Consider the following 9,218-nt stretch of genomic DNA (forward strand, 5'->3'; position numbering starts at 1 on the left):
TTGTCATGTAGCTCAACTATGAAGGGACATAGAAATGAGTTTTTTTTTAAATCCCCCCCTAGGAAAAATAGACTTCAGGACTTGTATAAGCTTAATGGAAAAGAATCATCAGAAGGAGAAGAGAAAGATAAAAGAAACAAAGGATGTAATTAAAGAATTACTTTGAAATGAAATGGTTTTGGAACCAGAATAAAAAGATTGATTTTCAACAAAAGGAGGGTAGGTGTCCTGTTCACAGATATGGGTGGCAAGCACAAGGTACATGAAGATAGACTGTGTTTGTCTGGAATAGGGATTTTAGTGTGATGTTCATATATGATGGTTTTATTTGTAAAGTAGAAGGTGATATTATCCCCATGAGTGTTAAGATTGCTTTCTTTTTCTCATCACTATTCTGTTTTGTCCAACCCCCCTCCCCCAGAAACCAAGTAGTAAAAGACATAATATGTATTTTAAAAAATCTCCAGGTCCTTTGGGTTTCTTCTGGTATTTCCAGTCTTAATGTCTATGTCTCTTTTCTAATGAGGCTTTATCAACTTAGCAATCAGATAGCTTCTGCTATTTTGACCCTCTGCTGCTTCTCTTTTCATTAAGGAAGCTGTATAGATCTCTATACGAGCTAACTATCATGACATAATTTTGGTCAAAGTCAGTTACCTGTGTGATCTCAAGGCATATTAATTGAAGAAGGAAATGATCTTCAAGATTGGGGATTGGCAGTATCTCCAATCTGGATTCCCTGTCCAGAGTCCTGGAGGGGCACACGAGGTGGCCTACACTAAACATTCCTTATAGCTACTGAGTGCTTGCTAAAGGACCACCCAAGGGGCACTCTATGTTAAAAAGTTGGATTATATCAAATGAATACACTGAGGATTACAGAGGTTAAGTACTTGTACCTGTTTTGCCTGGAGCTGTACTTCAAACTGTACTTTTGATTGCTCCAAAGTTTAAGTTTTTATCCATAAGGTTTTGACCTAATGCTTCTGTCTAGTCCTAAGCTTTACATTATTAGACTCTAGTTATGTCTTTGCAGAAAAACAAACTAATGCTACTTTTTCTTCCACAGAACACCACTATAAATAGTAATAGTTTAAAATTACTGTAATTGTTTATCTGAGGCCTATCATCTTTAACACCCTTAATTTTTCCTTGAAGGGAATGATTTACAAGCTCTTTCACTGTCCTGGTAGTCTGAATAAGCTTTAGTTCTGAGTCTCAGGGAGACTCTTATAAAGTGGGAATAACATTAGGCTTGAACCAGATATTGAGTTCTGTTTTGGCAAATTCTAGAATTTGAAACCTGAACAAAACACATAGCTTCTGAATCTCCTTTATTCATTTATAAATGAGCATGGCACCTAAGTCAGCAACAAGTATATTCCTTTAAAGAGTTTTATTGGTATATAATGTGTGTACCATAAAGTTCACCCTTCTAAGATATACAATTCAATGATTTTTAGTATACTGTTGGCCCTCGGTATCCCTGGGTTCTGCATTCACAGATTAAACCAACCGCAGATTGTTTACACTGTTGTACAGGATCATTATAATGCAATTATACAATGTTATCATTACCCCAGAAAGAAACACTGTAGCCATTAGCAGTCACTACTCATCATTCCCATCCTCTCTCCCCAGGCTCCCACCCCCAGCACTAGGTAAGCACCAATCTGCTGTCTTTCTATATATATTTGCCTATTATGTAAATTTCATAATAAATGGAATCATATAAATTGTGGTCTTTTCTAACTGATTTCTTTTACTTAGCCTAATATTTTCAAGGTTCATCCATGTTGTAGCATTCAGTAATACTTCATTTTATAGCCAGATAATATTGTATATTATACGAATATGCTACATTTTGTTCATCAATTGATGGACATTTGGATTGTTTTCATTTTGTACTATCATGAATAATGCTACTACCAACATTTATGTATAGGTTTTTATGTGGACATATGTTTTCATTTCTCTTGAGTAGAACTCTAGGAGTGGAATTGCTTCACATGATAATTTTGCATTTATGGTAACTTTATGTTTAACATTTTGAGAAACTGCCAAACTGTTTTCCAAAGTGACTTTACCATTTTAAATTTCCACCAACAAGGTTTTGATGAAGACTAAAAGATTGAGTTAATAGAGGAATCAGTAAATGCTAAAGCACCATCCATGGCTGCTCTTATTATCTTTTTGTGTTTAACTCTTCCCAGAAAGAATGTAGTAAAGAAATATTTAGTATGCATTTTAACAAATCTTCCTAGTCATCCTGAGGTTTTCTTTAGGTAATATCTAGCCTTGATATTTGTGGCTTATGAGCTCATGTTTTGCTAATAAGGCTCTAGTGAGGCAAAGAATGGATCTGAGTCTGGTATATTCAAGTTAGCTCTGCAGTTGGCTTTTTATGTTCAGGTGACAGTCCTAACCTTCCTTGTACAGCCATATCTCAGGGACATGCCAGTGATTTCATAGATGTGTGGATCAGGTAGCAAGTGTGGTCAGTCTGACTGGGAAAATAAGTTGTTCCGGTTGCCTCGGGACGGAGGGTAATTAGTGCAGTTGTGCAGGTAGAACAGTACTAATTAAAATGCCAGAATTGAGGACTTCCAAGGAGTTCATGAGAGCATGACTCAGAGAAGGGGCTATCTTCCAATGTCTCCATTTCACATGAGACTGTATTTTTAGGGACAAGAATCACATCATAGCCATCTCTGTTTCTGTAGTGCTTCTGTAGTGCCTATCACTTAATATATGGTCATAGTATTACACATAGTATACATAATCAAAACAGGAATTTCTAGCCATAAATACTTAGAAAGGGAATTACTTTTTATTAAACATTTATCTTGTTAGCAAGTATTTTTCATCTAATACCCAAAATATGAAGAGTGTTCATTATTCTCATTTTTAAGATGAATAAACTGACAAATCATTGGCCCATCCAGTGCCCAGGACAGATAGGCATTCATTAATTCTTTTCAGCTATTAAACCAAAGAACTAAGCAAGAATGCACACTTGGATAACAAAAATATTTCTGCATTTATCTAAAAGAAAATTATTTTTAGTGACAAATTTTGTTAATTAAGATAGAAATATTTATTTAGAAACATTTGATAGGATAGAATATTTTTCATAGGTCATTGAGGTAAAGAGTTTCTGAGATTGGATATGGAGAAAGATATTTTCTGTAAAGGGTGATTTGAGACACATTAAAGTTCTGGTTTTAATTGGGGTACACAGCAAATCACCTGGGAGTTTTTTCCCCCCAAAAAACATAATCCAGGGCTTTTCTTCAATGATGTTCCCAGATAGGTTTGGGATACAAATCAACAACAACAAATCCCTTCTGGTCATTCATATAAATGTTTCTGGTTAAATATCTCTCCTTTTAACTCCAAACACTTGACCACAACTTCCTTTCTAGCTTTGTTGAATTTCACCAGCATTTACTTCCATGGTCATAAGTGTCCCTCTTTCTTTTCTAGAGTGATATTGATTAAAAAAAATTCAGTTTTTACTAATAAGTAAAGGATACATGAGTGTAAGTATGTCTCGCCAAGCAAGGATGAAGGCTAAGGAAGAGAACAAACCAGCATTTACGGAAGGGGAGTGAAGCCTGGGAAAATGTGGTAAAGACGTCACAACATGTATCTTATAGCTCTGTCTAGAAGTGGGAAAGAACAAGAAAGAGGTTCGTTTCATGGAAAAAGTTTCAGAAAAATTTGATTTGACACCTACTTTGCTTCTTTATTCATTATTATCAAACACATGTAGAGAAATGAAAGTGGACAGTAGGTGAGAATCCAGCAAATGAGCACCAAGCTGCTCTAAATGAATTAAGTTGAGGGAGACAACGTGTGTTTCTCATTACAGACGTGATAAAGGAAAAAAACATCTGAGTAGAATGACCAAAAGTAAGCATGCATATCTTTCTGGAAAAATTGTAATTTAGCACCTGAGTTAAAAAAAATTCAGCTACCTAAACAAACATTGGGTAAAACCTATTAGAGTGGCAAGTCATATTTTAAAAAAGAAAACACAGGTTCTAGTGTTCACTGAAAGCTCTGTGTAAATTTACCATGTGGCATGGCTGTTACCATGCCTATAATAGGAATAGAGTTGCCTGACAAATGATGTAATAGTTACATATATTTTTAGTTTTATTTAGATTTATTTAGTCCCATTGCTGCATGGATCTAGCAATACAAAGAGTACCTCCTTGTCAAAGGTGTGTGTCTTGGTCCCATATATTTCCTGTTCCGAGCTCATGAGGGATCAGTACCATTAATGCTGTGTCCCTTCCTCAGAGGTCTGAATCCCATCTTTGTGGAATCCCTCTCATAAACTTCTAAGCTTTAATAATTCCATCTTTTTCCTTTGTTTCCTCAGACTTAGGATGGTAGCTGCAATTACTATTTCAGTGACACCTTTAGTGTTCTCTTCTGCATTTTCAGTTTTTTCATACCTGGGTAACAATTATTTTTATTAAATTATCTTGATTAAAAATACTTTTTATTTTAAACATATCTGTATTTGTCACATATTTTAAGTGGATTGTGACTCAGGCACTACATTTCCATTCACAAGCCTCCCTTTTCAAACAGCTTTACAACATCCATGGGTAGGACTCATAATTTTGCTCCTCTAAACAATACTTTTCTTTGGAAAACAAGCCATGCCTGCATAGAGTTTTTTTTTTTTTTTAAGTTGTTGTTGTTTTTTTTTTTTTTTTTAAAGTTGTTTCACTTTAAACATACGTATTTCTAGAGGATGAGTACATGCAGGAACTACAACGGGGGATGAAAAGCTTAAAAAGTAGATTCTAGAAGATGAACTCAAGTCATTTTAATACTTTTCTTCTAAAAATCAGAATATATCTTGGACTACTCAGTGATGAAAGATTTGGTCTGTTAAGGAATTTGGCTTAGTAGCTAAATACTCTAGGCTACAAAGTTAACATAGGTTAGAGAGATCTTACAACATTTTACCTTTATTTGTTAAAATAAAATGTGAAACCAGAAAAGCATTACTAGCTCTGCTTCAGTGTCTAAAGTATCACAGTATCACACTTAGAAGTAGAAAGAAATCTTATCTTCCCCTTAAAGTAGTTATTGTCATGCCATACAGATGTTTTAAATGTTAAAAATAAAAAAAAAATCCTTGAAATATATTATCAGAGGGAATGAAGTATTGAACACATATACAAGTCATTCTTCAGGGAGAGCTTAGTCTACTTCTTCCATGCATGATATGTCACCATCTCCTTCAAGAGGTGGTATTTCTTCAGTTACAGCAGCACTGGTATTGCCAGCAGTAGGGTCATCTTCATCAATACCCAGACCAAGTTTGATCATCCTGTAGATCCTGATAGCATGTGTCTGGAGATCTTCCAAACTGAAGCCAGAAGACAGGAGTGCAGTTTCATGAAGCAAGATGACCAGATCCTTCACAGACTTGTCATTCTTGCCAGCCTCTGCCTTTTGTCTTAAGGCCTCAATAATGGAATGGTCAGGGTTAATCTCCAGGTATTTCTTTGCTGCCATGTAACCCATTGTTGAGATGTCACTTAGGGCTTGAGCTTTCATAATTCTTTCCATGTTTGCTCTCCAGCCATATGTGCTTGTGACAATACAGCATGCGGTTGTCATCACTTTGATGACAACCATCTTTTCAACTTTTTTCTCAAGATGTCTTTCATGCTTTTGCAGATGTTTTCAAACTTTGTTTTCTTCTCTTCATGTTTCTTTTCCTCTTCTACATCTTCTGGAAATTCCAAGCCTCCTTTGGTGACTGACACTAAAGTTTTCCCCTCAAAATCCTTCAGCGGTTGGACACAGTACTCATCAATTGGCTTGATCATATCGATCACTTCTAAGCCATGCTTCCGAAGACGTTTCATGGAGGCTGTTATCTACCTGGCCCTTGGTGTCACCTGTGATGTAGCAGATATGTTTCTGGTTTTCCTTCCTTTTGGTGCAACAGTCCTTGAGAGAAACCATCTCATCACCAGAAGCAGATGTGTAGAATCATAATAGTTCTGAAAGCTCCTTCTGATTTTGAGAGTCTTCATGTATTCCAAGCTTTGTTTTTAGAGAACTGCTCACTTTTTGTAGTTCTCTTTATCTTCTGCCTCAATTAAAAAAAACAAAACAAAACAGAACAAAAACAAACAAAAAAAAACTTCTGTGAATTTTTTCTGTCTTCCGATTGGCCCTTGATGATCACAACCACAGGTGAGTAGATTATAGAATATGGAAAATCGATAGGTTTCTTCCAGATAGTAAAGGCTTGAATATGAAAGAAACGATGTTAGGTATATTTCACAGTGAGCTAGTTTCATGGCCACAGCTTATTGTACCATGGTGGGCACTTTACTTAGGGACAACAGATTCCAGGCTGATCAATTGTCTTTGACAAAGTTTGGCATAAAGTGCTCTGTCCTTTAGATGAACTGGGTCCTTAAAGAGGACTGTCCGGAGCTGAGATGAACTAAGTCCTAGGAAGAAGGGCTCAGCTGTTCCCATCAAGATTCTTTCTCTTAAGCTTTTGAACCAAGAGTCTCAGTTCAAAGCTGGCCCACAAGAAACATACAATGCAGTTGAATCTGATTAATAGCAGAGCATTAGTAGCTCATGAATTCCTGTCACAGATTTTTTTTCAGAGACACTTGGCCTATGAATCACTCTCTTCTACCCTCAGCAAAAGCATTTCCGTAATTAAGACTGGGTTTACTTTGTGAAATGGTTATAACTCTACCACTGGAATGTTCAAGCAGAGACTAGATAACTATGAACTTAGAATATAAGATGTATTAAATATATGTATTTCTGGGCTCTTTTCTAAATCTATAGAATAAAAATATCCTAAGAATGGGTTCAAGTAATATACATTAAAAATAGCAATAATAACAATAGGAACTCTCTCTTTCAGGTAATGCTGAGGTAAATCTGTCAGACATGGGAAGAAAAAGGCTATGTGATTATTCTGGCTACTAATTGATGAATGATGAACTATCTTAACATGCAGAGTCTTACCATTTTTATCATATCTCATGACTTTGTGACTCATGAACTCAAGCAGGTTTCTGCTGGGGGATTCTTCTGTGCCATCTGGCATTGGCTAGGGATGCTTGATGATGTTTCACTGGATTCTAGTTTCATCTGGAATATGTAAAATAGCTTTACTCATATACTTGGCATATTGGTGGGCACAGCTGAGCCCTTCTTCCTCTCCACATAATCTCAGAAATTCTCCTTGTGGTCTTTCTGGCAAGGGAGTTGAACATCTTAGGTGGTGGCTTGGCCTAAAGTTCTGGTTCAGAGCTTCACATGCTGTCAGTTTTCTTTAAGGGTAGGCTTGAATCTGGCATGTGCTGCTTTCACTCTTCTCTATTGGTTTAAGCTGTCACAAGCCAGCTCAGACATGAGGGGAGGGAAAATAGACCCTGTCTCTCAATAAGAGAAGAGTTACAGAATTTGTAGCCATCTTTAATCCATTATGATGGCCTCTTAATTTATTGTAAATTATGTCTTTAAATCCTGAAAGGATGGCATATAAAAAGGACAATTACAGTCTCTAAGAGTTGGATGGGAAGCTAGTTGGCCAACAGGGCATTGCTAGGCAAAGGGATGTCTGGCTTTTCCTCAATAAAAAAGAAAGCACATAATGATGAAGGGAACACAAACAGAGGGAGGTGGACTAGAGATAATTTTATCCTAGGCAGAGTGTTATTTAAAACTGTTGCAAATCAGAGTAGCCCACTGGAATAGGATGGCAAAGAATTTGAGTCTGTAGGTTACTTGTGGATTGAAAGTGATATCATTTGCTATATTCTCTCCAAACTTATGCCAGTAAATGCTATCAACCACTAGAAATAATGATAGTAACAATTACATCAATACATTCAATTTGTCATTCTTTCAAGTTAATATGAATATATGCATTCTTTTCACTGAAATAATCCATATCTTTTAACTGAAAAGGAAAGAGAAGAGAAATATTTAACTAAAAGTCCTTTAGATTCTTAAAAGATATCATTAAACATAATAATAGGGTTACTGCTATAATTTTTCTTGGAAGCTGAACTGATTGTATTTCTCCCATTGTAACTTAAGTCTTCTGAATTGCCTTTCTTAAAGTTATAGTAAATTATTCTTTTTGAAATATAACATGTGATAAAATTGTTTTCTTCTTTTATTGTTGTGAAATTATTTCACAAATTGTATTTGTGAGCCGTGAATATGCTGTGGGTGTTATTTGCACTTGCGAGCAGATTAAACATGTTTTTGTTTATATTAATTATGAAACTGAGGCATTAGGGATTACTATTTGGTTTTGTTTTTCTTTTTATTTATTTAATTTTTTCTCCTGGTAGGGGTTGATTATTACTTTGCTCCAAGCAGATGAGTTACTCAGAAATGAAATTGACACAGACTACTCAATATCAAATATGTTGATTTGAATTAACAGCCCAGAAGAGAGTTTCAATGAGAATATAATGTCAGTTAATAAATTAATATATGGAAAAAACTCAGGCTAAATAAAATATAGTTTAATAATGTTCCATGAAGTTTTCTTTTGTTGAGTTAAAGATTAGGTAACTAAATTTATTTTATTGATAATGTCTTAAGGCAATAATATTAAAGTTCTAAGAAAAAGGGTTTATGTTATATTCTAACCATTACCTGCCCACCTCTTTCCCTGTGCCTCAAATACATAAGTCTCCAAAGACAAGATTGTTCTTTTCAGCTATTCTGTTGGCAAATTGACAGATTGGAAAAGTAATTATCTTATAGGAAAGTTATCTATATCCTCTATTGAAGATGGTTAATAAATAACTTTTTATGTATCATTTTAAATCTTCTGATCATCTTTCTATTTCAAACACTGTCGTACCAACCAGTTCTACGTAGGCTTCCACCATCTTCTTGCCAGTGAACCTGACAGCGCTTTGCCCCTGCATCTCAGAGTGTCAGATCTGAGCCGAGTGCCTTTTTCTTCCAGTTCAGGCCTTCTCTGACATCACGCCAAGGGTGACCTATGGGGACTACTTTGTACTCATGAATGTGCAACTTAAGTGTGGGGCATGGAGGCTGATGGGTAAATGCCTCTCTCTCCCTTCCAGTGGACAGATGGTAGCTAGAGACATTTCTTAACCTTCTCAGGAGATTATTGAGGGATGGAACAAATAGTTCCCTATAGCAGTGAACAACTATAT

General features: G+C 35.7%; 1 pseudogene; it reads right to left on the minus strand.

The window, feature by feature from the left end:
• Nucleotides 1–5,226: 5,226 nt before the first annotated feature.
• LOC105874208 (heat shock protein HSP 90-alpha pseudogene) lies at nucleotides 5,227–8,963 on the minus strand (annotated as a pseudogene).
• Between the last annotated feature and the right edge of the window lie 255 nt (nucleotides 8,964–9,218).

The sequence above is a fragment of the Microcebus murinus genome, chromosome 12 (genome assembly GCF_040939455.1).
Source record: "Microcebus murinus isolate Inina chromosome 12, M.murinus_Inina_mat1.0, whole genome shotgun sequence".
Lineage (NCBI taxonomy): Eukaryota > Metazoa > Chordata > Mammalia > Primates > Cheirogaleidae > Microcebus > Microcebus murinus.